The following is a 27,061-nucleotide window of genomic DNA, read 5'->3' as shown; positions in this document are numbered from 1 at the left end:
AAAAAACACAAAGGATTTAATGCAAGACACAACTTTTACACAGATTGGGGATTAAAAGTATCCAAATGGCAGGTCATCGTGAAAATGGTAAAGTCTTTTATTTTGAAGACTGCTTTCTGGAGCGGGGGGAGGGTTTTTAAAACATGTTTTTATATATGGATAACCGAAAGCTTACCACTGTAGTTTGAATTCAAGTAATTGCATTATCAATGCATGCACACAAAAAAGAAAGTGGTTTAAAACTTCAATACTGGTTTGCCTTGTTAAATTTATTAATGTATTCAATCTTAGAAACTACTGTAATTCTGCAACACACATTTGGAAAACCCAGACAGGTTCTGAAGTCTTTAAAGAGTAGAACCACACATCAATTAGTGGATGGGACACTTCTACAGGGGGATGGGGGCTTTTCTGTGAAAAAGCCATACAATCAATGGGGCCTCTCAGTAGCACACCCTAAGCAGCTTTCATGAGACTGATCAAGACACCTCAAAAGTTTCTTATTTTTAAACTAGTCTTGTTCCATATCCCAATCTTAAATTCAGGCACAGAACAGGAGTAGCAAAAAGACACAGCAGCTCATGTTTTCCAGGTGGTCTTTAAAGATTCACTTGCTGCTGTCTAGTCTAAACTGAGTCTCTGCAGCAGACAGAAATGCAAAATTAGTTGGGATAAACATTGTACTTGGAGCGCAAAAAGCAACGTGCCCTTTGGCAAGCCCTTAAGGGACAATTTCCCACTCTGCCACATCTTCTAGAGAACCACTCTGAGAGTCAGACTTAGTCACAGCATGTCCTTTGCCACCAATTCCTTCCAAGGAATGAACAAGTTCAAGCTCTTGGCAGTTTTTCTTCAGAGCACAAGCAGATAAATTTAAAATACCAATCTATGTGGAGTATCTGGCGTCTCCTTTGTTCCATTTCACTCACTGGATTATGGTACAAATATTCACTACATGACTGACTATAGAAGTCCTTCAGTACTGGACAGAGGAAACCCATCTAAACAGCAGGCTTACAAAATCCTAAACATCCTGTGGAATTTATCTGAGGTCAACCACTTGATCTTCAGAGATTTTGCAATCTACAAAAGCCAGCCCATGAAGCCTACAAGCCAGCCAGTAACAGCAGTAGCTTGTCAGACACTCTTCACTGGTAAGAAGCATGACCATCCGTACATCTGCCACCTCTTTGGTGTCTCAACAAGAGGCTTGCCCAGAACTATGCTCTCTTCTTATGGTCAGCACTGACTCTTTACTGCAAATGAAGCCAAACAAAGATTATACCACAAATTACTAGTACCAACCACAAGAGACAGGAAGTAGCTCTCTTATCTTTGATTGTGTTGGGTTGATGTGGCCAGAAATGTGTATTCTATCACCATCTGTTGAAGCTGGGTGGGGCAGTGACCCTTATCTCCGTGGTACTCATTATCAGCTAATGGGCCATCTTTAAGACTAGGTGGGGCAATCATCTTTATCTTTTTCACAACCCATCCTCCCTCCAGGAAGATATCATCTGCTGCTGGCCCATTATGTCCCACTGTATGACTGATAAAATTACATCATCCCATTGGGAGATGCTCCAGCCAGGGGGAGGAGTCAAGCTTTTCCTACCTAGATAAAAAAACTGAGATTTTGAGCACCAAGATAGCTTCTTTCCACTGGATTCCAGAGGAAAACCGAACCTTTTCCACATCATCCCTGGACCTTCAGAGGAAAACTACACCCTTCTACAGTAGCACTGCTTCAGCTGAACCACATCTGTCACTGCAGGGGGACTGTAGCCACCATTTAATGGGACTGCTACCAACACCCTGACTGACTGATGGGGTGTCAGGTTGTATTCTGACTCTGTCAGTGTTTTGGGATTGTTCTTTGTAATACTGTATTTCTATTTTAATTTTCCTAGTAAAGAACTGTTATTCCTAATTCCTATATCTTTGCCTGAGAGCTCCCTTAATTTCAAAATTTTAATAATAATTTGGAGAAAGGGGGTTTACATTCTCCATTTCAAAGAGAAGTTTCTTTATTGGCAGACACCTGTCCTTCAAACCAGGACATTGATCCAAAAATAAAGGGTCACCAGGAAAGACAAAAGGCCAATATCTCTAAGAAGGAATAGATTTCATATGGGGTATCAATATAAAAATGTTTTCAAACACTTGAAAAGGTTTGCTGGCAGCACTCACCATCCCTAAATTCTTCACAGATAACAATCGTAATATCATAGTACAGGTCTTCTGCACTATCAGCCTGCTCCTCCTCCCAATACAGCCCAGCACTCTTCTCCAGAAGGTCAGAGTACACATACACATCTTTACAGAACAGCAAAGAGCTCCCTCCTAGCTCCACTCCTAGCCTGTAGGGATGTCGCCCTAATTCTTTGCTAGAGGAATGCTGATGGCTTTACTCAAGTGGATCCCCACTCTCATTTAACAACACTAAAATGGGTCATTCTCAGCAGACAGCATCTCTGTAATTTCAGTTGTTACCCAACAAGCCTAGTTTTTCAACTACTAACATTTAAGAATATGTTTCTTAAAATAGAAAGGTCCCTTAAATTCTACTTTCTGGAGCACTCAACCTCACTTCCTGTTAGCAGACACTGCTAAAAAGCATGAACATCAAGACAGATGTTTTGTGTAAGTACTCCGGACAGAAAACCTGTGGGTTCATTAAGAAGATTAGTCCAAGGATAGATGATGTGACTTTCAAGTTAAATGCTTCATTAAAATACCTGAATTTGGTGACAAAATCAATCAAAAAATACTGTCAGGTCTCTAACAGCTAACATTCAAATCAAATACCAGACTTCACCTTGTGCTGGACAAAACTTAAGATTTTCTTCACTCACATTTCTCCAGAAATAGAAGAGGGTCATGCAGATTGTACCCTATAATTTCATAATGTTAGAGAGAAGTGGCAGAGTAAGGGAAGTTTGAATTAGCACAGGCCACAGAACCCCACTGAAAAGCATTAGCCAAAAATACCATATATACACACACATAAACCACAAATGAGACACCTCTAGATTGATAAATTAAATCTAGTAGGCTTCAGAATGCCCAGGAAAAAGAGAGAAATTAAACAGAACTGATGTGGTTTTTAAAAAGGGGAAAAAATACCACATCAATACAGAAGCACAACAGGGAAGGAGGCAGCACCAAAGTCCTACTAAACGACTCAGCACTGCCATAGCTGACAGCCAACTTCAATTCCATGGAATCAGAATTATGCAGATGGTCACAGCCTGGATCAAGCAGCAGCTGCTCTCTCTAGCACACCCCATTCAGGGCCAAGACGTATTTTTACTATCTATTACTAATAGTTTACTATCTATGACTATCAAATATTTTTTACTGTATTTTTTATCTAGATCTACCTGAAAGCAACAACTCACATCACTCCACAGCTAATTCTCCCTCAGCCTGGTGAACAAGAAATGAAAAAACATAAGAGCACTCATTAAATGTCTGGAGAACAGAAGGCCATCCTTCACCCTAGCAAACAGAATGATGCTTTGTGATATAGAGCTGGGTATATGGAAAAAATTTCACCTTCCCTGTTATTATGTCCTCCTAAGAGACCACATCCTTTGTTAAAAAACCACAACTGAGACATGAAGCTTGCTTCTATTGAGAACTACTTTATGATCCCTTAAATGGCTTTTTAAAGTATATAAATAGCAAGAGGTCTTAAAAAGAATTGGATTTGTGGGAGATGATTAAGTGACTACTAGGGAGGAATTAAAAACAATGGTGTTCAGTGTTTTTTTCACAGAATTACAGAATGGCATAGGTTGGAAGTGACTTTAATGATCATCTTGTTCCAAACCCCCTGCCACAGGCAGAGACACCTTCCACTATCCCAGGTTGCTCAGAGCCACCTGGCTTTGAAGTTTCAGGGATAGGCAATCCACAACACCTCTGGGCTACTTGTTCCAGTGCCTCACCACCCTCTGAGTAAAGAGCTTCCTCCTATCCACTCTCTTTCAGTATAAAGCCAATACCTCTTGTCCTGTCACAAAAAGACTTTTTCCCAGGCTAAACAGCCCCAGCTCTCTGAGCCTATCTTCACAGGAGGCGTGATATATTCCTCTGATTATTTTCATGGGCCTTCTCTGGACTTACTCCAACACATCCACATCCTTCTTAGGTTGGGGGCCTCTCAAAAGAGCAAAGCAAAAGTAGAAAATTGCTTCCCTCAGCCTGCTGGTCAGGTTGCCTCACTCACAACACTGATGGATCTGGGGCTGCCCAGTTCCGAACTGCAAGACCATGAGTGTGGGAACAGTGACTTTCCATTTGTGGTCACTAAAATTCTAAGGGACCAGCTGAATATTTGCAATTCCATGGGGCATGATGGGATTCATCCCAGAGTTCTGAAGGAGCCAATGGATGCTTCAACAGCACCCCTGTCCATCATCTACCAGAGATCTTCAGAGTCAAGAGAGGTCTCTGCTGATCCAGATCTTGTTTTACTCAAATTTACAAGAAGGATATACAGGAAGACCCAAGAAACTACAGACATATTCATGCAGCCTTAGTTCTTAGAAAAACTATGGAAGAAAAGATTATACTGGGTAATACTAAAAGGCATTTAAAGAATAATGCAATTATCGGCCACAGTCAATACAGGTTCACAAAAGGAAAGTCCTAACTAATAAGCTTATTTGGTAACCTTTTCTGGTAAGGTCACAGATCTAGTGGACAAAGGGAAGGCAGTAGATGCAGGCTTTTTTTTTAGGAAAGCTTTTGATACTGCCTCTTTCAGCATCCTTCTAGACAAGTTGTCCAGCTGCAGGACAATTGAGTTCGTGGTGCGCTGGGTGAAGGACTGGCTGAAGGGCAGAGCTCAAGGGTTGTAAAGTGAAGGGGGCTACATCCAGCTCTGACCAGTCCCCCAGTGGTGCCCCTCAGGAATCAGTTCCAGTCCTGCTCCTGTACTTCCCAACGATCTGGATGCAGGAGTGCAGTGCACCACTACTGAGTTTGCTGACGATACCAAACTGGGAGGTGCTTTTGGCTTTTGTGAGGAACAGGGGGCTTTCCAGAGGGATCTATGGAGATTGGAATACTGGGCTACAATTTATAGGATGAAGTTTAACAAGTTCAAGTATTGGATTTTGCACCTGGGACAAAGCAATGCCAGACAAAGTATGAACTGAGAAAGGGATCTGGAGTATGTGGTGGGCAGAAGCTCAGCCTGAGGCAGCAGTGAGCCCTGGCAGACAGGAGGTTAAACCCCATCCCAGGATGCATCAAACAGCATCACTAGCCAGCCTAAAGGGGGGATTTGTCCTGCTGCATTCAGTGTTGGTGTCGCCTCACATCAAGAACTGTCTGCTGTTCTCAGATGCACAATTTATGAAGGCTGTGAAGGTGCTTAAATGTGTCCAGAAGGGCTCAACAAAGCTGAAGAAGGGGCTGGGAGGAAAAGCCCTGTATTGAGTGGCTGAGGACTTGGGGTTTGTCTAGTTTGGAGAAACAGAGGCTGAGCAGTGACCTTACTGCTCTCCACAGCTTCCCGAGGAAGGGATGTGAAAAGGGAAGTACTGAGCTCTGCTCCTTGGAACCCAGTGACAGGATACATGGGAATGGCTCAAAGCTGCACCAGAGGAGGTTCAGGCTGGACAGAAAGAAGTGTTTCATCACCAAGGGAAGGGTCACACACTTAAACAGGCTTCCTAGAGAGGTGGTTGATGCCTCAACCCTTGACGGTGTTAAAGAGGCATTTGAACAGTGTCCCTAACCATACTTAGGTATGTATGTAGCTAATACTGTAGTTAGTTTTCACTATTTATAAAGCCTTGTGTACCTACAGAAACAAATCTCTCTATATACATAAGCCAGTATGTTTTATCACTTGGAAGGTATTTGTGAGAAGTGTGGGGTTTTTTCCCAATTTTAAAGTCTCAAAGAGCATATAAATTGTTATCAAATAGACATAGGTATCATACAGATTAATCATTAAAGAGCCACCATTTACAAAATTAAAACTCAATGCAATTAAACAGTTAATGACTTCTTACAGCTGACCTATGGGGTTCAATCAAGGACATTATTCTGTAAAGAAATAAGGTGGGTGAGATGGGAAGGACAGAAATTAAAGCATTTTAACAGGTAAAACTTATGTATTGAATTATTCCATTTTACATCCCAGCTGGAAAGCTGTTCTTGAAAGAAACTGGCATACTTTAGCATTAGCTACTGGACATGGTTCAGGTCTATCTCAATTTTTCTACGGTTTTTTCCCTCCTCTCCTCCTGTTTTTAAAGGGCCAGATGCAACAGGCAGTTTTGTTTGTTTCTTTGGGGTCTCTTTTGTTATAGACATTTTTATTTATAAGCCAGTTAAACTAAAGCAGTTTTGCATGGATCTGTGACCTCAAATCTCACTCAATGCAGAAGAGCTTAGCAGTTTAGGAAGATCAAACAAATCACCAGAAATCCAGAACTAGTGAAATAAAGTACACTTTGTCTTTTGAAAAGAAGGCTGAAGTGGCTTAAAACCATCAAGCCTGCTGTTACTATAAGATTTTTATGGTTTTAATTAGGATCTGTTTTCATAAAAAGGAATTTTTAAATACTTTTTTAATATAGGTAATAAAAGATATCAACTTCGTTATCCTAATCACATAACCCATCCAGGTCATCTACTGCCTTACCATCAGATTCAACACCATACAGTTTATACTAACTAAAGAGACTGGTTTTACCTGTTCTTACTACATATTCCCATAAATTCAATAAATCCTATCCTTAAGATTACTTTACTACGACATTCACAGCCATGTTTAGTATTCTCTACTGAGGGGGGTGGGAGGAAGGGGCAGTCAGCTACCACAAATGCAGCATCTTACAAAGTAATTTTCATTAGGAGATTTAGAAACAATAACTAAGATATGACATGACCACAAAGAAAACCTAAATTACATAATGCATACAATATATATATCTCAAATTTCTCCATAATAATGTGATTGCAGGTAAATTATCTCATTCTGGATTGGTTTCTTGTCTGCATTCCTTTCTCTGTCTTCCAACAACCAGAAAATATCCATTTCAATTTTGCCTTCCTCTATTAACATTTTGAAAACTATAAATAATTTAGATTTCCAATAATTAAATACAGATTTACATCATGTAAGATGCAAAGTATCTTGACTTTTGGGAAAAAAATAAACATTCAATGTCAATGTGGCAACTGGTTTCTGAAAGGCATGGCCTGCCAACAAACATGCAAGATTTTTTTTTTCATTTGAAGAGCAGCTATTCTGTTCAACCCTATGTAGAAAGGAGTGGAGGCACAGGATGTGCCACAGAAAAGAAGGTATGCCATGTCCCAGGGCAATGCCATGCCTGCCCAGGCAGCAGCTGACAGCTCCATGGGAGCAAAGAGATATTCTAGTTATTACTGACCACTTCATTCTGCAATGGGAAGAGAGAAAAGACAGCAGGAAACCTGGCACAGCTTCAAATCCACCTCTTCCCACCTCCATATAAAAATGCAGAAACACACAAAGAGTTACAACTCCACTTCCCAGAGGGCAGGGCCAGAGCTGCACAGCTGTGACACATGGCTTCCTCTTTCCCTCTTCATTTAGCAGCTGCTTGGTGCTGGCAAGAGCAGTAGAGGAATAAAATACAACCAGAGAGGATCAATTAAAACTACTGATATGCAGTGCATTAAGCTTTTGCTCAAAGAGCACCAGCACATGCACTGCAGATGGGTGGAAGGTTGCAAGATGCAACCACAGATGCAGAACTTGATGCCTTTACTCTTCTGCCACACCTCAGCTCGATTTGAAATGCTCAAGTAGCTCTTCAGACATGACCTCTATGACCGACAAGTGCTGAGGAGGTGTAAGCTCCACAATCATTTGAGCTGACCATTTGTGTCACTACAGGTTATGAAACCTCTGGCAAATTCTGCATTAAGTACAAAGAACTAATACAGATCATCCAGAACACAAGGAACCTTGTTTGTTTGGAGGTTTTTGTTGATGTTTGGGAATTGTTGTTTTTTTCAAAGCCTCCTTTATGAAGTACTACTTAAAACTATCATCTGATCCCAAATAATGTAGTGTTTCCTTCTGCACAGTGCAGATGCATACTGGCTTTGTTATTTTGGAAAACCTTGCTGCAGATTACCATGGGAATCACACTTTTTTTAAAGAGGTGAGTGCCCCCAACACTTTCAAGATCCTGTGTTTTCACTACCTCATTTTAAGTATAACAACAGTACAAAGATATTTTCCCTAGAGAAACGCATTTATTTAGGAGTGGCCTATTACCAAGTTAACATGCAAGTCTGTTCTGCAACAAAACTATTATTTACAAGCCAGCTATTCCATAGGTCATGTTCTCTTATATCCAGAATCACCAAAAGTTGTTTCAAGACTACAAAATCCATACTGTTTAAGGTTCCCCCTTTGGCCAAGTTCTTTCTTCTTTTAACACCCAATAAGAATTTGATTTTAATAATCAAATCCTACATTGAACCTTGCTTTGAACAAGAAAAGAGGACGAACACTTCATTATATACCTGCAGAAATGAACAAAAAAAAAAGTATGGAAGGCATATTTAAGAGAAAGCTACTAATATAATGCAAATTAACTAATCCACAGTGGAACTCAGTTATTTCCACAGTCTTATCTTCCTACAGTTACATTTATTTTAGTATTTTCTTCAAAGTGGATTTAGAACCCTCAAAAATACAATTCTGACAAAAGAACACTTGTCCTTCAAGATTCATATTTCAGACAAGCTTTTGTTTGAAGGTTTCCTCCATATTTTAGCTCTAAAATATCAGCTTAAACATCTTAAAGAGAATATAACAACTCTCAGTAACTCTCAATTTAATTCACTAGTTTTATTCCTCTAGATTCAACACCATACTTGTCACCCTCACAGTTCAATCTCCCTGATGTTTCCCACAGAGTGCTATAGCACATCATTTTGCTCCTTTCTTAGCCTGTTCCTATAACTGAATGAACCTAGACAAACTTCTCTGAGTAACCCGGACTGCTCTGTGCTGTGTTTATTGTTCTGTGATGAGGCATGACGAAAGTTATCTTTGACCAACAAATCAAAGCTGTTCACTGTTTAAACTGTCATCCCTTAGGTTCACAAAACATAATTCAGTGTACTTTCTAATGCTTCCTATTCAAAAGCATTAACAGCAATAATTCCACCAAGATGAGTAACAGTGGGGATAACCAAACTACAGATTTAGAGTCACAGGTCTTACAGTTAACATCACCATCAGCAAAAGTACAAAATGAGGCTGCATTTTTTTTATACCTGAACCTCAACATTTAAGTCTGCTTTAAAAAAATTTATTATTACAGGCTGACTATGTGCTTCTCTAACTTCCTCAGCTGACTTGGCTGAGAAAAACACTTGCCAAGCTTGAATTAGCATTTAGCAGCTTCGGGGCTAACTGTGCTGATTGTTTCAACCTTGACAATCAACTATATGGACACATTATTACATTTAAGCTTTCAGAAGCATTTAACATTTGATTCTGCTGAAAATACAGTTCTACTCTATGTTTTGAAAATAAAAATCACTTTTTCCTCTTTTGGAAATCCATGATGATGCTAAACATATGCTTGTTTTCCAAACAACAACTGTTTAAAAGAAAGAAAATTCTTTCTGATGTTCCTGCCAAAAACAACATTCTGTAGCTTAATGAAATTTGATAGTAAGCAGTTCACTCAGCTAAGGGAAGAATGATTTAAATTTGGCAAGGATTTACACTTCATGTCTTGCATCTACTTCCCTCCATTTTAAATTTCTTTGGGGATGCATGTGGCAACTGGGAAGGGTTTTTGTTGTGGTTTGGTTTTTTTACATCTCCAAGTACTTCACTCTCTAAAAATAAGACATCTGTGGGTTTTACTAGAAATGACACAAAGCAGAAGTTCATCATAATGTTTTTCTTTTTTATGGGGAATACTAGGATATAGAAGCAAATTTTGAGGGGAAGTAAAAGATTTCAGAAAAAATGCATCAGCGAGAGTTTGCAGCAAGAGGAAGTGGAACAGAAAATGCAAATGAGGAAGTGGCACACAAAACATTAACAGCTTCATTTCAAAGCTGGAACAGGGAGAGAAGGCAATGGATTTGGGTTTTCAGCAGCCATTGGCACAGGCAGTAGTGACACTACATACTCAGTAAAGGTGGTTCACTGCTGCTTCAAAAGTTTCAGACTAAGAGACAAAATGGTTAAGAGAAACATGCAGATTGGACTACATACTACATAAGATTTATTTCTGTACATTTCAGAAAGCCAGGGGTTTAAGATGAGGGTTCAATCTGCTACAATATTTGACTCTGTATTTCATTAATAACTCACAGAAATAGTTACCGGACCAATTTAATAAGTAATGGACAATAATTATTCAATTTCAAGCAGCTAAGAAAACAGAAGTTCTGAAATTTTCCCCAACTGTGGAGTATTACCTGCTTCTCCCCAGTTTTTGCGAATAAAGTTCTAAATCCCATTGAACAAAACCTTGCCATCACCCTCCAAGCTAAACCTGCTCCAGCACCAAGCCAAACTAGTCAGACAATGCTTCAGCCAGCTGAGTGACCAAGCATGACAGCAAGCTGCCGATCCACACAAGCTTCAAGGCTCTCAGAATTGTTAGTACAGCAACCAGAATGACGTTTCATAAAGCACACACCTTCTCCAGTAGAAGGCAAGTATTCTAGAAAAAAAGATCAGAATCCCAATGATGTTACAGTAGTATTCCAGATGCAGCTATTTCAGGATGATAAAAATCCTTAAGGTTAAAAACTTAACCACTTATTAGTCCACCAACATGGAAGCTTCTCGTCATTACCAGTGCAAATCCAATACAGAAATTCAGCAACTAGACATGACAGTCTGTCTTTACAGCATGAATAGCTTGAGCTATCACTAGGTATAGCTCCTAATGCTCACTGTGTGCTTCTGTGGAACTACCCACCCTGAATCAAAGGATACCTGAAATTTCAGCATAGTCTACAATAGCACAAGCAGTACTTGATGACAGAGGAAAACCTTCTAATAGCTACATTTCATGTGAGGACTGAAAGCTTACACATTGGTGTGTTCTCAGGCACTCCTCTAGAAGGCATTTGTAGCTCCTCATTTCAGTCTTCAGGTACATCACACTTACCATTCCCAAGCTTTACAACTCTTTACTTGCTATAAACAAACATGTGATTGCTACAGTGATGATGTACAAAACCTGTAGGACTGGAAGGGAAAGCTTCAAGAGAAGCAAGCTGGCTGAACAAAACGAGACAGGATCTCCTTCATTTAGGAAAAAAAAAAAAGCTGCTGCTGAAATGCTACTTCCTGGTTCCTTCTGCCAAAAGAAGAGTGGATAGAAAGCACATGGCTTGCACATATGCTTGTTTAGCAATGCAAATACCCTTCTTCCACTATTCAGTGAAATCACCTGACACTGTAACCAAACCCCTTGTATAACTGTACCAAGACATCCTCTTTAAATATGACTTAAGATTTAACTGCTGCTCCACTCCAGCTCGAGTTGGCATGCAGAGGTGAGAAGAAACCTCAATATTCCATGTGCAAAAAAAAATTGATACAAGAGTGTCTTCAAATTCAGCATGAAATGGAAGGCTTCATTTGAAGTGATGTATTTTTGTCCATGCTTGCAGCTGTTTAAGCATTCAAAGCAGCAGCCAAGCTTTATAAAGAAAAATACTACTTTCCCAGGAAGTAACTGCAGTAAACCTGTGCTGATATAAGTTCCAGAGAATTTCAACATTCTATAGAAAACTCATCAGGAAATCCTAACTGCTGCAGAAAAACAAACTAAAAAGCCACATTGTCACTAAAGCCTCATGTCTAATTCACGAGTTCTAACTTCATTTATCCATTCACATGTAATGAGGCAGAAGAACTTCTCAAAGAAGTGTTTCCAAAAGCTGTTCAAGGTTTCAAAATAAAACAAGCTTTACAGGCCCTCTCTTCTAGCACATTAGTCCCCACAGCCGCCTGTTGCTGTTAGGACAACACCAAGGCCATAGCAGATAAATGGTTTTTCTCAGCATCACTTGATGCCAACCTCTTCAACTATGGGATTTCAAAACCAACATCAAGAAACTAATTCCAACATTCACTGGACAACATTATGTTTAATGTGTTATGCATCACCTATGACATACACAAGCTCTCCAACTATCACTTGTCATGGGCAAGGCAGTTTGCCACTGTGAAAAAACCCAAGAAACCTGGGATCTGTCACTGAAGTACTGAATAATACAATTTTTCTGCTTCTAAAACATATACTTGAAAATATAAGAGTAAATCAGCTCAAGCATGCAGGTGGCACAAGTATAATGAATACTCACAACTCAAATACTTATTAAATCTGGCATACTAGGCTTTACACTCAATAGAAACAAACACACACTGTCCCCTATCACTGAATTCTGCTACCAAATCTCTGTTAGAATAAAGAGATTATATTTGTTAGATAGGAAGGGGCTCCAAGAATCTTGAAGGAGTAACTAAAATGCTGCTGAATTGAGAGGTCCACAAAAAACAATCCCCATACATTCAGGGTCATTTCTAGACCCAGAAAACACCATCAGTTCAATGAGAGAATATTTCAGTTATATGAAAGGAAAAACTAATTCACAACATGTTGAAATTCCAGACACCTTTAAATCCTTAACACAAATAAAAAATAGCAAATCCAACAAATATTTACCGTACTTAGAAGCCTTCAAAATAATTCTCCAGCTACCTCACCTGCCAAAAATAAAGAAATCAAAGATAAGCTCCAAGTTTGCAGCTTAAATCAGCACAAAGACTGCCATTTTGCTCTCCAGTTTCTAAAAATTTCTTAATTTCTTCCCAAATATTTTGGTTCTTCCTGTGGCAGAAGAAATTACATCCATCAGTAACTAAAAATATTTCAGTTATTTGAATTTTCATAAGAGAGGTAAAAATCAACTCTGTTTTACCAGTTTTAAGAAAACAACTCAATGCAACATTTCAACAGCTTTTATTAAAGATTGGCTTAGATCTAAATAATAGTTAAATATGAAAGAAAACATGTGGTTAAAATTTAACAAATAAGTCTAGTATAACTTGAGGTTATTGCCATTATTACCTCTAAAGGCAGACTAAGTTCTCAGGAGAGAATGTAAGTGCTATGGAAGTTCTGCTACAGAGCTAAGGATCGAGGTGCTTCAATTTAATCCTCAGTCAAGACACTAAGTTTTCTTAGATTAATGGTATTCTGTATGTGAGCCTTCCATATGGAGAAGTTAATAGCCACCCTCTACCTCCATCTTTTCTTTTAAGAGAATAAGCAATGACAGCCTGCGACTCATGATATGGGGAAGCTTCCAAACTACACTGGAAGACATTTGTAATCTGATCCTATCAATGATCTCCATACATTGCATGCCATTAAGATTAGAGAACTAAGAAACTAGCCTGCCAAAACCAATTGCTCCCCATCAGTACTGTATAATAATGTAATTCTGCAACTGAGATAATTAACAAAACTTCCTATCATAACCCGCTGGGCAGGCACAGCCTGGTCAGTAACTCACACCAGCAGTGCAATTCATGTGATACACTGCTGTGGCTCAGGATCCTATGCAAGCAAAAATAAAATAAAAACACATCAAAAGTAATGATCACAACTTGTCTAGTAATTTTAACTGGAGCCACACATGAACCAGGAAGTAATAACACATCCCATTTGAATTGAAGAATCCAAGAAGAGTTGTATTATACAACCTGTATTAGATTCCAGTGCAGTTACAAGACACATCACCTAAGTTACAAGTACAAATCACCTAAAGACAGGCCTGCAAGAGCAGAATGAAATTAAATGCAACAATATTTTTTGCTCGTTCCTTATACAAAGCAGTCAGGAAAACTCTGGAAGACAATGCTCTGGGACTGCTCAAAAGAACAAAGAGTACACCAAGATGTGACTGTCCATGCAGGAAGTTTAATCAAAAAACAAAGATTTGCAAAGGCATGAAAGCTAATTTATGTCCAGGTGACACCAATACAGTGACTGAAACACTCAGCCACCATCAACTCTTCTGGAATTCTTCAAAGTATTTGCTGTGATTTGGTTAGATTTTCAGAAACTGTCCTTCTCATCACTGTGTAAGACACTTGAAAACACTCTATCATCTGTCAGATGATGGCTTTTCCTTCTCCTTCCTCCATACAGCAACACTGCCTGCAGACAATCTTGTTCAAGAAAAATAAATGGCATGTACTGTCTCACTGAAGAATTAAGTAAATAAACCTATGCTAAAGTAGGCACACCTAAGAGTAGCTGATTTACAAGGAGTTTATATTGCTACTCCAAAAATCGTGATCCCTTGAGGCATGTTTTACAGACAAGGCATAAACTGAAAAACGAAACAGGTTTATGCTGTTGTTACCTAAGAAATGCCACATGTGTTACACCATATAAATCACATATGAAGCCACAATAACATATTCCTTTTTAAAGGAATTTAACAAATACCTTTTTAAAGCACAAGCAATTCTATTTCTGTCATGTAAAATCATTTTTAATACTTCCATGGACAAAGAGAAAGATTAACAAAAACTATTCAATTTCTGTAACTACTGAGTTATAATCAAGACTATTGTTTCAGTATCTGATTAAAAAAATGTTTTCTATTTTCTCTTTATTTGAGGAAAACAGCCATGGAAAATGAGAAGAGGACTGGCTCAATTATACATTATTTCATGTACAACAAAACCTCTGTGTTCACTGCCTAATAACTCCATTCATACTGCCCCTAGCTATATAAACACAAAACTAATCTTCCAGCAAGGGATAGATAAAGTTTGCTTTGCACAACTCATCCCCAGAATTCAGCTGGAAACAAATCAAGTTTCCACATCATTTAAGGGAAACATAGTATGGTCCTAGTCTCAAATGAATAGCTGCAGATAAAACATCCTAACTCTTACAAAGAATGACTTGGGGGCCTGTGGGCAGATAACTGTCCTTCCATCTTAGCATATTTTCTTCTGATGAGAACTTAAAAGGCAAAAGGCTGTAGCATGACAACTAACAAAGCTCAGTTCCACAGCTCAAACACAGGGTTTCATCTTCAATCCTTGAAGTTCACAAGCAATGCAACCAGTAACTTCCACGGATTACCAGCTTGAGTACTACTCTAGCATAATTATTTTGTATTGTGTCAGCCTCCACATGAGAGGCCACATAACTGCACATCTGAATTACAGATCACTGTAGTGTGGGACAGCACACTGGAGGATAAGAACTGCAGCCTTATTCCATTACTTCACTCCTCTCTTCAAGTACACTCGTTATTAGTTTATGGAAAGTACTGTATCAGCCAAAGTCAAAACAACAGTCTGTCTCCTCTAAATGCAGTATTTTTTGATTTCATATGTAAAGTCTTAAAAACAAGGCCAGTCTTGCATGACAGGCAAGACAAAACCTCCTCACCCCCAGATTTAAAGTTTCTTCAAGTTCCTGGTTGCTTTCATAGTTTGCCCCATCTTCTTCTAATGGGAATACTGTCCCCTCATTCGCTGTAGTCTACAAAACAGGCACTAAGAACTACAGCTTTTTCCTATTCCTGCACAAACAACACACACACTACAGCATTTGTGCTTTGAAGTGTTTTCTATCAAGGCATCTCACAACTGTATCCAATAACCCATCGCTAAAGTACTGGCCCCACTTCACAGATTACTGCTCAGCCTAAAACTATCAGCCTTTCTGTTATCTGCAGCGATTATTAACTATATCAGAAAGAAAGAGAATAAACAAAGCAATTTCTTAACTGCTTTTAGGTCAATGCTAGACATTGAGCAGATGAGATAAATCCCTGTCTTCACACGCCTGCACTCACTCAGACTCCAGGCTTCTTCTCAGCGACACTTTTACTTAAGAACCAAGCAGAAAAAAAAAATATTAATCCACCAAAAAACCAACCAAGCAAAAACAAAACAAAACACAAACCAGAACGTGGTAGGGCGGGGAAGGGTTTAAAAGTTCCCGAGCTGTCAAGGACTCCCGGCGCCCTTCAAAGCCAAAGACGATTATTCCTAAGTACTTGAGGAGCGCTGGACATCAGAAAGCCTGGCGGGGGCCGCGCTCAGGGGGCGAACACGAGCTGGGAACGAGCCTCCGGGAATTCCTCCCCGGAATGGGCGCCGTGCTGCCGCTGCCCGGACGGAGCGCCCCGGGAAACACGGGGAGCAGCTCGGGGACCAGCCCCGGCCCCACGCACGGAGGGCTCCGGAGCCTCCCCCGAGAGCGCCGGGGAAAGCGAAGGCGCCCCGCGGCTCCGGGGACCGGCGAGGGGCCGAGGCCGGCGGGAGGACTGGGAACAAAGCTGAGGCGAGGGCCCGAGGACGGGCAGCTCAGCCCGGGCCGGCGGAGCACAGCCAGCAGCTCCGGAGCGACCCACCGGCGCCCCCGCCGCGGCCGGGAGGAGAAAGGGGCTCCCGCAGGGCAGCGCCGGGATTATCCCCGCGGGCTGGAGACCGCTAAAAAGCGGCTGCTCCCCCTCCGCGCTCCTCACAGGCGGGGAAAGGACCCTCTGAGCGCCGCCGCCCGCCTTCCTGCCCTCCCTGCACGGGGGCTGCGGGGGGCTGGAGCCGAGCCCCGCACCCACCTGGCGCCGCGCTCCGTCCCATCCCGCTCCAGCCGCCGCTCCAGCGCTCCAGCCGCCGCCTTCGCGGGCTAAGCCGCCGCCGCCCCGCCCCTCAGCCGCAGGCCCCGCCCCCTCACCGCCCTTATGGCTCTTGCGCTCGGGGCGGGGCGGAGCCCGCCAATGGGGAGCAGGGCCCGGCGGCGCCCAGCGCTGATCGGCGTGGGGAGCGGCCAATGAGAGCGCCGGGGGGGCGGGCACAGCTGTCAATCAGCGGTCCCTACCTGGGGCTGGCGAGCGGCCGGGCGCGGGGGATGGCGATTCCGTCCCTCCTCCATCCCTGCCTTCATCCTTTCGTCTCTCTCCCGCCCAGCTTGCCCATCCCCGCCGCTTCGGCCCCAGCCAGCCCTGGCCTGAGTGCAGCATGGCCCCGTGCGGCCGCCCAAGCGCCCAGGGTGTGGCGGCTGCCCTGGGGCTCCCAGGCGGCCCCCGAGAGCCGCGTGCCCCTCGGGAGCAGCCGCCTCTTCCCTCAGTGCCCGAGCCGCCTCTTCCCTCAGTGCCCGAGCCGCCCGGCGCGGACAGCGCTGCCCGGTCCCTCGCGGTCCTGGGGCCATCTGGCGCCTCCCCCACGTCGCTGGTGGGGTCGGCGCTGTCACCCACCCACCGCCCCGGCCCTTTCCCTACCCCCGGGAGGCCTCTGCGGCGCTTCTGCCCTCATTCCCGACTGGCACAAGCACGCCCACCCCCGCTGCCCTTTTCTTGCCCTTGCGACCCAATTCCTGCTGAATCCAGCTCCTGGCCAGCCGGCCCGCCGGAGATCCGTGTTTTTCCAGGCGGGCTCTCCGCTGGGCAGGTGCATTGAGGGGCTGCAGCTCCGGCCCGGCCCCGGCAGCGCGCCCATTCCAGCTGTGCCCGAGTCCCGTCCTTTGTGCGGATCCCTGCTGCGGGGGCTGCTGTTGAGCACCGCAAAGCCTTTAGGAAAAAAGTAGGTGGGCTGTCCAGATCGAGAGAGTCTCTGCTTGGCCTTTATACGGGACAAAGAGGTCAGGAGCACCGCCGTGACCATGACTTGGAATGATGTTCTACAGAAGAGGAGCAGGCAGCACCCACCGCGATGTGCTGGGGTGGCACTGGTGTCCCAGGCTGTGGAAGGCTGAAAGGGCAGCCACTGTCTCTGGAGTCATATCGAATAAATACTGTTTAGTCAATAAAAATGATCACAACTGGAAGCACAGGTTTTAAAACACCATCTCCAGTCAATGGGCAACCAAAAGTTTACTCAAACCCAGTTGTACCACTTCGATTACCCACATCTTGCCTTACAGCAAAGTTGCAGGCTCACAAGCACCTCCTTTTCCCAAAAAAAAAAAAAAAAAAAAAACCAACAAACACAACAAACAAATCAATATGTGGGATTGCTATCATTTTCAGAAAAATTATTTGCATTTGAAGGACTTGTATCAGTTGTGGTAAGAAGCAACAGCTGAGAACCACTGCTGTAATCACTCCAGGTTTCACAGTAAAAAGCAGCAAGCCAGCTTTGAACTGCTGATGGTGACAGTTTTATGATCGTTAGCAAAGTAAACAGAAAAGAAGTCTTTAAGTAACATAACCCTAAAAGAAAGAAGCAGCAGGTTTTTTACTCAGCATAAGGTCTTAGTGGGACAAAAATCCTGAGAGCAAAATAGTCTCAAGGTTTTCACAAAAATTCGTTCTCTACCCAAAAAAAGAGTATTTTTCCTAAAACACATATGCAGCGAGTGGAAACTCTTCAAAGACTGTGAAATAAAACAGAGGGAAAATAACTTGCTATTGTTAAAACACAGTTGCATTCATGCTTGTTCAGTTGTCCTTTTTTCATGCTGAAAATGGGATTTTCAGGTTTTAAAATATTAATTTCAAACAGACCTATCTCTACCAGTACTTTTTTTCTGCTCCATCAATACAAGTAAGTAGCCTGTGTGATGCAAGGTATTAATTAACATTTATTTTGTTCCAGCTGCTTCCCAGTCTCCTGGATTACTTCTTAGCTTTCATTTTTCTCCTCTGTATTCATGACATTTTTAATGCCATTTCTAATAACATCTAGATCTCGTAAGAAAGGAGCTCAGGCATAGCTTTATTACTGCTGCTTTGACCTTGTCTTTGAATTTGCAAATAAGGCAAATCTGCCAAACAATTTGTGTTGGATTGGTATTGAGTTTTCATTATGAGAAAAAGAAAGTTGGTTAAATTAAATGCAGGGAATAATTGAATCAGCATTTGTATGAACCAATATTATTTTTAAGTTAAATCATGCTTCAGAAAAGCCCTCTGAAGGCAGTAAATAGAGGTTTAGACTGGCACACCAAGAGATATCCAGAATTGATCTTCTATTAATTTCACTTGAAGGAAGAACCAGACTTCAGAGGGTAATGAAAATGGAGGGTTATTGGAGACTGAAACCAAGATGAGATAGTGGAAGTGAGCATGACATTTTCTTAATGTCTCCTTATAATATCACTGCTTTAGATCAAATTTATAAGGACTTCCTTTTCTTGAATAGTTAATTTCACACACACACACAAAGATACAGCGTAAGAAGGAATAATATTTTGAAAGCTTGTTGCTTCCTGCTGGAGAGCATATTTCATGATATGAAAACCTTTTTGTCTTTCAGGAAATACAAAATTGCTGAATAATGTTAAAATAAATAGTGTTACGCAAATGATTTACAACGCCACCGATAATCATTACAGCATCTCTGATTATTAATGGTGCATTGATGGGCCCCTGCAGAGCTTCTTGCTGAATCAGCTTTTGATATAAATTGCTTTCCCTCCATCCACAGACGCACCCCAGAGAAAGGGGAACCATGTCTTGACTGAAGTAATGATAATTTAGGATAGCCAGCAGATATAGACAGTGCACAGCCTAAGATGCTCCATGAATTACTATAGCTCTGTTAATGGATTTATTTTCCTTTATCATGAAACTGTTTACCCTTGATAAGGCTGCATATGTATTTCTCATACTATTCATATTTTCAATGTTATTGATATTCCCATATGACTCACATTTTTCAGGAATACTTTCCTGAGAGTATTAATTATTTTGCTTTTTCTTTATTGTTTTCCTTCTACTATCCCTGGATTGCTGGAATACTGAAAAACTAGCAAAGAATATGAAACCAAGATGCAAGTAGGTCCTCAAAGGAAACATTCAATGTAAGTTCAAAGAGTCACAGTGTAATCAATCTTGAGAAAAAAATGCAGGGAAGCAAGAACAAAAGGAAGCCTAATAACTTTTCAAGACAGCTACTTTCATCAACTAAACAGGAGTTGTAATTCTGCCCATTAATAGTAAGGCCCATTAACTGTAAGTCAAAAAAAGTATTTGCTATGCAAAGAACTAGTTTTTCTTTGCTGGCCCTGACATTTTGGGAGGGCAGTGTAGCAGGATATCCTATGAAGCAAGGGCTGGTGATCTATAGTGGGAGTGGACAGACTCTCTTAATGGTTTTACAGTGTTGCCAGTTGAACAAGCTCCTTTATAAAAATAAACACAGGAAAGACATGATTCCAAGTTCCCTGAGAGATTAAAAAATTATATACAGAAAACTATAATTAGTAGTGCACTGTTGATTTAGATTGGCACAGCTAGGACTAATGGGATGAAATTAAAAATTGGCAATCAGGATAAATATCTAGGGGAGGGGAAGGGAAGGGAAGGGAAGGGAAGGGAAGGGAAGGGAAGGGAAGGGAAGGGAAGGGAAGGGAAGGGAAGGGAAGGGAAGGGAAGGGAAGGGAAGGGAAGGGAAGGGAAGGGAAGGGAAGGGAAGGGAAGGGAAGGGAAGGGAAGGGAAGGGAAGGGAAGGGAAGGGAAGGGAAGGGAAGGGAAGGGAAGGGAAGGGAAGGGAAGGGAAGGGAAGGGAAGGGAAGGGAAGGGAAGGGAAGGGAAGGGAAGGGAAGGGAAGGGAAGGGAAGGGAAGGGAAGGGAAGGGAAGTTGGGTTTCTGCAAACAGGACAGTGTAAAATGTTAAAGAGTACTGTTACAAACACTTTCCTATCAGCCAAAGGTGAACAAATTTTTTTTCCTCCTGGCTGGACTCCTACAGCTTTTTAGAAACAGTCCTTTCCTAAACTTCTGTGCCTCTTTGTGTTATGGCCATCAATCATAACATGTATGTAATGTCAAGAGACAAAAAAATCTCATATAGGTAAAAATAGGCTTTCTTGGAGAAAAATAAAAGGGTAAGGAATAACAATTGTTTAGTGTCAAAAGATTTATGCAGTGTTCTGGGAAGTCCCTAGCTGCTTTCTCACTCTACTAAGCCCATAAACAGGCATGGATATTGAAAGATTCATGATAACTATGTTGGATTGCTCGCCGCCTGATGTCCAGTAGTTACTGGTAGCCTCACTCCATCAGATTTTTCTGTCTCTCTTGTCTCTCTCAAGGGTAAAGTTTACCAACAGAGATTGCAACTATCCATTTCCCACTGACTTTCAGCAAGAGGTTATCATCTAGGTCCCTTAGGGCCCCTTAGAAATCTCTCTTCTCATCCATAGAAAAGAGTGAGTGCCTCAGTGTCATACTCCATTACCATCTCTGACTTTAGGAAAGTCAAGGGGACAGTGTGAAGATAAGCTATCAGAACAAGAAGTAGCTTTGGCTTATATTTGAACCCCTGTGATTTGCCTTAGATATGAAAGAACTTTGAATGACACATGGATGCCCAAATCTGCAGAACCAAACCCAAGCTTGTTCAAAACCTTGGAATGTCCCAGCAGCATCTCACTTCTTTACATTAGCTGCAGTCTGGTATGTGAAGTAAGGTGAGGAAGGAATAATGAAAGAGATGGCTGTGATGAAAGGATTAGTTATGTTAAATTATTTTTCTTTCTTTTAATTCAATTATAAAAATTGTAGTGGGTGCCAAGAAAAAATATGCTCCTGGCATGTCCTGCAATTGTTAGGAGGAATATTACACAGAAAACAAACATGAGGAGTACAGTAAAAAATGAATAAAAATAGAAAAAAATATAAAATCCATCCCTTTCAATCATAATGTATCTCATGGAAAGAAAGCTGTCATGGAGGCACCCTGATTACTGACCTCAGTGTCTGCCTCACAAGTATCAGCTTCTTTTTGTGCACAGCCATTTAGATGGGAGGGATCAAATGACCAAGTGCACCAGGATGCACAACAGTGAGTGCAAAATGCTTCTGAACCCTCCCTGGCCCATTGTACACAGCTTCCTCTTAGGAGTGCTGTGACAAGGAACTGTGATATCCTATTATGTGACAGGGCAGTGACACAAGGCCAATGACACTGTCTCCTTCCAGCAGCTTGACCAAGGACTTTATTTTCCACTTGAGATGCCACTCTCCAACTCCCTGACTCCATCTTCTAAACACAGTTGGATCATGAGTTAGGCTTGTCCAATGGACTTGGTATCAGAGTGGAAGAAGCTGAGATGTAAAAAATTAATGTGTGAGGGTAAAGGTAAAAGTTGGAGAGCACCAGAAGAAAATTAAATGTATGAAACATAGAGGTGAGATGGATTTTACTGAGACCACTTTTCCAAAATGTACGTAAATTGACTGCAAATAGAAAAGTTAACACTAAAATTAAATTGTGAGAGTAGTGATAGAGACATGGAAAACGGGGCCAAAATGGCAGAAAGAGTTATCTTAATCCACCTCCTGTGCCAAGCCTGCATAAATGAGATATGATTATGTACAAATGTCTGTTTTATTATTTTAAGTTATTTAATCTAAAGCAGAGAATTTCACCATTTCCTCATGTATTTTTGCCCAGCTTCTGTTGTCAAAAAGTTTCTGCTAATATCTAATGTAACTCATCCACATTGTAATTTTAGCACATCCTTTTCTCTTGATATCTGCAATGGATACAGAGAACAGAGGACAACCAGTGATTATTTGAAAGCTTCTCACGTCTCTCCAGTCATTCATTCAATAAATTAAAGCCCTAGCTCTTTCTTTCTTGCCTCATTGGACTTCTCTGGTCATTTTCCTTTCTTTCTTTTGAATTGCCTCCACATTTGCTGAAGTTCACTGCCCAGAACTAGACAAGCAGCTTTCAATAGCAAAGCCTCCTGTTTGCTTTTACTGTAATAGTATGACACTGTTGATACATATCCCACTGGTGAGTCACTGCAGCCTCAACATCTTTTTCAGCAAAATTTCTGCCTAGTCAGCTGTTTCCCATTCTGTGTTAATGCATTTGAATTTTCCAGATTAAGTGCAGACCTTGCATTCTCCTCTTTGAAGTAAGTTCATCCTAGTTTTTTTGGCCAGCTGTCCCATTTGTCAGGATCACTTTGATTGCTACTCCACCAGCTTTGTGACATCTGCAAATGTGCTAAACATACTTTCTACTTAATCATCCAGGCCCCTGAAGTAAATACAAAACATTACCAAACTCAGGGCACATCCCTGGAGAATCTCAGGCAACAGTTTTCCATTGTAGTAGGGAACCTTTGCTAACTATTACCTGATCACTGCTTTCCAAACAATCTTCTCCAGTTTCTTAAAAGAATGTCTAGCAGTGTTAAAAATCTCTCTCTATACCAATGTTTTAAAGGGAGATGAAGTTTAAGAATTTCCTTAAAATTTGTGAGTATATTAAATTTGATTACTTATCTCTTGTTTCTGTTATGGAATACTTAGTATTTGCATGAGAGACACAAAACCATATTTCAAAATAGACAGTGAAATCTGGGGCATTTTGGATATCAAGCAGGGAAAAGTTGGATTTTTCACTCAAAGAAAATCCTTAGATTTTGAGCATGAGTAAGTAATTCATATGTGAGTGTTTGCTCACATGGCTCACATTGCTCACATGATCAATCTTGAAAATGACAACTTTCTTTTTAATGAAGTTTTAGAATTCTGTATTTACTAGTTTCCTTTTTTTGAAGCTTATTCTTTATTGTCTTTAACAACATAGCTTCAGCATGCAAATTCTCTGGCTTTTATTCTTTTTTGCCAGAGCTAATACAATTTTGCTGCATTTTAGACTCAAAAGCAAGGGAAATCATGCTCCTTCTCAAAGCACAATGCACATGTCATTATGCAAAGTTGAAGAGCAATCACCGTGATAGGTTTCCATCTTGCACATTGTATCCTAAGCCTCCTGTTGTCTCCAATTAGCCTTGTATACCCACGAAGCATGAAGCACGAGTCCCTTCAGATATCAGTCATGAGCTCAGTCCTGCAAGGCTCCCTTGTCCTTGCGTTGTCATAGGCCCTTCTGCCTGAGCTACATGGGAGTTTCAAAGTTCCACCTGTACTTTCTGGGTCAGCACGCTCATTTCTTCGCAAGATGAAACCTGATATGAAAAGAGCACGAAAAGTATCGTTTTCTGTGGGTCTTACATCTGCCTGAAAGCTGCAGGGATGCCTACGGCCTTCAGGGGACAAGCCTAGGCTCTCCTTTCTCATATACAATTCATATTGTATTCACACGTGCCCCAGTGCACAATCAAATCTTATCCAAGTGTATGCAAACTGGAATAGGCAAGAGGCATTGGCTGCACTCTGAGTGCTCGCTGTGTCAAAAGGAACAGGAGTCTTTACTCCCAATGGTAATTAAGCCTTGCTGGGAAATCAAGCGTATGTCATATAGAATAGGCTGCCTCTTCTGTTTTCTTTCACTCCCTCCCCCTCTCAACCCCATTTTGGATAAGAAGGAATAAAAAATGTGGAATGAGGCGGAGATTTTGAGTAATTTTTAACAGCAGTTTTTCAAATGTGCTGTTTGTATAATAGCATTACAAGGGGAATTCTTAACTGATCCTGGAAGGAAATAACAGCAACTACAAGACAGAACAAAAACCTGTCAGAATAAAGAAATCTTGGTCAACCCACAGAAAGGGCTATTGAGAGGCTGTGTTGTAGAAAGAGAATAGCAGAGCCTTTTGCAATATAAGATGCTCAGGGAGGCAAGGCAGCAAGGAGAAACAGAGGCTATTTGCTTGTTTGGTTTTAGCTGGAATGGGAGATGGCTGTCGTTCCTAACATACATCAAACTGAGCTCCGGAACTAAAACACTTCAATACAGACTGTCTGCAGCTATGTCTTTTTTATTCTCTTTTTCAACCAGTGCTGCATGGAAACCACATCTCACATATGCTCCCCCAGCTGAAAAAAAAAAAAGTCAGTTTAGAAACAACTGTCATTACATAGCATATTTTCCTCATTATAAGGCACTCAAAGAACAAGAAAAAGCCATCTGCTGTAACTTGGCTGCCCTTTCCATTTCAGGTTAATCCACATTTCTAGCTTTCTCATCCTCATTCCCGACTAAATCTTTCTCCAAAAAATTGATAGTTTTACAATTTGTATTTAAACCTTCTTATTCAATTCCAGTTCTCTTGTCAGAGTATCAGACAAAATCATCATATCGTACAGAAAATAGTTCTGCCTAAACTTTGAACATAAACTGATCTTCCATTTTTAGGCAGATCTCTGGGGAAAAGGACTTAAGGTCCCACAGGATTAATAGTCCCAGCTTTGTGCTGGCATCATAGCATACCTTGAGTGTTAACTACATTGTACAGAGTTCTTGTGTGGAGCATTCTGTTCACTTCCACTTTACATTTGCTGGAGGTTGCTAGAAGAAGCTGTTGTACTGTGCTTTGTACAGTCAGAGAACTGCACCAAGTCCTGTCTCTTGGGGAGGCGTTTGATTTTTGTTCTGCTTAGTTCTATCTATTGTGCCTTAATCTAATATAAAAGTATCTGTGTGGAGAGCAGAATGATGGGAAATATTTGCCCTCGAGTTCTAATGCTGTCTCTCCTATTTCAGTCTTGTTAATGAACAGCAAAACAATACAACAAACCGACAAGTCTGAGCTTCTCTTTGATATCACAGCAGGCACACGGAATGGCTTCTCCCAGGCATACTGATCGCTTTTGCCACATTTATAGTGCTCTAATAAATGCTGCTTGGAGCCGCTCCAGGCAATTGTAATTAATTCTCAGTGGGATGCTCATAGTGGTCACCCCGGATCAGAAAGGTCAGGACTTTGTCTGTGCCTTTACAACATCAGTAAAAATTAAATACCCACTTTCCCCAAAGGTCATCACAAGCCAAATACACAAAACGATCAATCTCAATCAGTTTCTCGTTCCCCACTGTTTCTTATTATTTCTTCAGATATCCTAAAAATTAAAAGTAAACACACAAACAAATCAAGGCAGAAGGCGTTTTCAGTGTTGATCTAATCCTCTCTCCTACCCAAGCAACTGATGAAGATACAACCAGGGAAAGTGAGAGAGCCCCCCGAGCGCGTGGAGAACTAATTCACCTATGGAGACTCTGGCTTTAATTAATCTCCCTGCCTTCTTAGGGTGGCTAAAAGAGGAAAATCCAGGCTGGAAAACATCTGTTGCACCGCGGAGGCAGCAGCAGTTCAAGGTAGAAGCCTACGGATCCTGGAGGGAAAATGCTTCTCGCGCTGCCGGCGAGGGGCGAGGGCTGGAGCCGCCGCTCAGCACCATGGACAGGGCGCGCCGGGAGGGACACGGAGGGATGGCAGGGAGGGGACAGGCGGGCAGGGAGGGGACAGGCAGGCCGGGAGAGGGGCTGCCCACCCCATGGACCCCCGAGAATGCCGCCCCATCCCCGCGGAGCCGCCCAGCAGCCGGCCAGGAGGGGAGCCCACTTTCTTTGCCGCATGCCTTTATCGCCAGCGCTCCGCTGTGTTTTCCATAACTCGCCATGGCCTTTGAAAAGGGCAATGTGAGATTTGTTGTCAGATTTCTTTCTGTTATTTTTATTTTCTTTTTATTTTCTGGTTTGTTTGTTTTTTCTGCTGCATATATCGGAACCTGGCAGTTTTGCAAAGGAGGAGGAGGAGGGAGGAGGAGGAGACCTCAACACAAGCAAAGCACAAAAACAAGGAAGAGAAATAGAGCAGTATGCACTTCAGCCAAGAGAGGAAGCATCAGCCAAAATCATGCACAAAATAAAACCAGTTCCGGACCATTCTAACCACACAGCTACTCATAACCACAGCCTTTCTCAGGGAGAGAACATCAGTCAAATATTCCTCATTGACACTTGTGTAAATCCAGGTGCCTCTTCTAGTAAAACTGTTTTCTCTTTACAGTGGCAGATAGAAAAATTTGACCTTGGTGCTTTTATTAAAAATATATAAATTTTACAGAAAAAGGTCTGCTTCTTCCTCTGTACTGTTTCTTTATCTGGCAAATATTATTTTCTTTCACTGGCATGGTGGAAATCTTGAGCACATTATCACTTCTTTCAGAAACCATGTCATTTTGCTTGCAAATGTCAAGTCCTGTTGTTCAGTATGGGAAGTGCCCAGCTTCAGGGCCAAGACAGCCAGCTTGTCTTAAACAACTGCAAGAAACAGTCTTCAAATGCTATCAGACACTAGGTATC

The 27,061-nt window shown here is 41.6% G+C and overlaps 1 protein-coding gene across 4 annotated transcripts in view; it reads right to left on the bottom strand.

Annotated features, from left to right (window-relative positions):
* Positions 1-16,765, bottom strand: part of WASF3 (WASP family member 3) — a 65,156-nt gene extending 48,391 nt beyond the window's left edge. For 2 of the 4 annotated variants that reach the window (XM_056501084.1, XM_056501100.1), the window contains exons 1-2: positions 16,669-16,760; positions 12,738-12,778 (exon numbers count right to left, since the gene is read on the bottom strand). The gene's annotated coding sequence lies outside the window, so the exon portion shown is untranslated. Of the gene's footprint in view, positions 1-12,737; positions 12,779-16,668 lie in introns of all 4 variants that reach the window. The other 2 variants (XM_056501074.1, XM_056501093.1) reach the window with 1 other exon arrangement.
* Positions 16,766-27,061: the final 10,296 nt, after the last annotated feature.

This window comes from Oenanthe melanoleuca, chromosome 1 (genome assembly GCF_029582105.1).
Source record: "Oenanthe melanoleuca isolate GR-GAL-2019-014 chromosome 1, OMel1.0, whole genome shotgun sequence".
Lineage (NCBI taxonomy): Eukaryota > Metazoa > Chordata > Aves > Passeriformes > Muscicapidae > Oenanthe > Oenanthe melanoleuca.
This window is presented reverse-complemented; position numbering and strand designations above follow the sequence as displayed.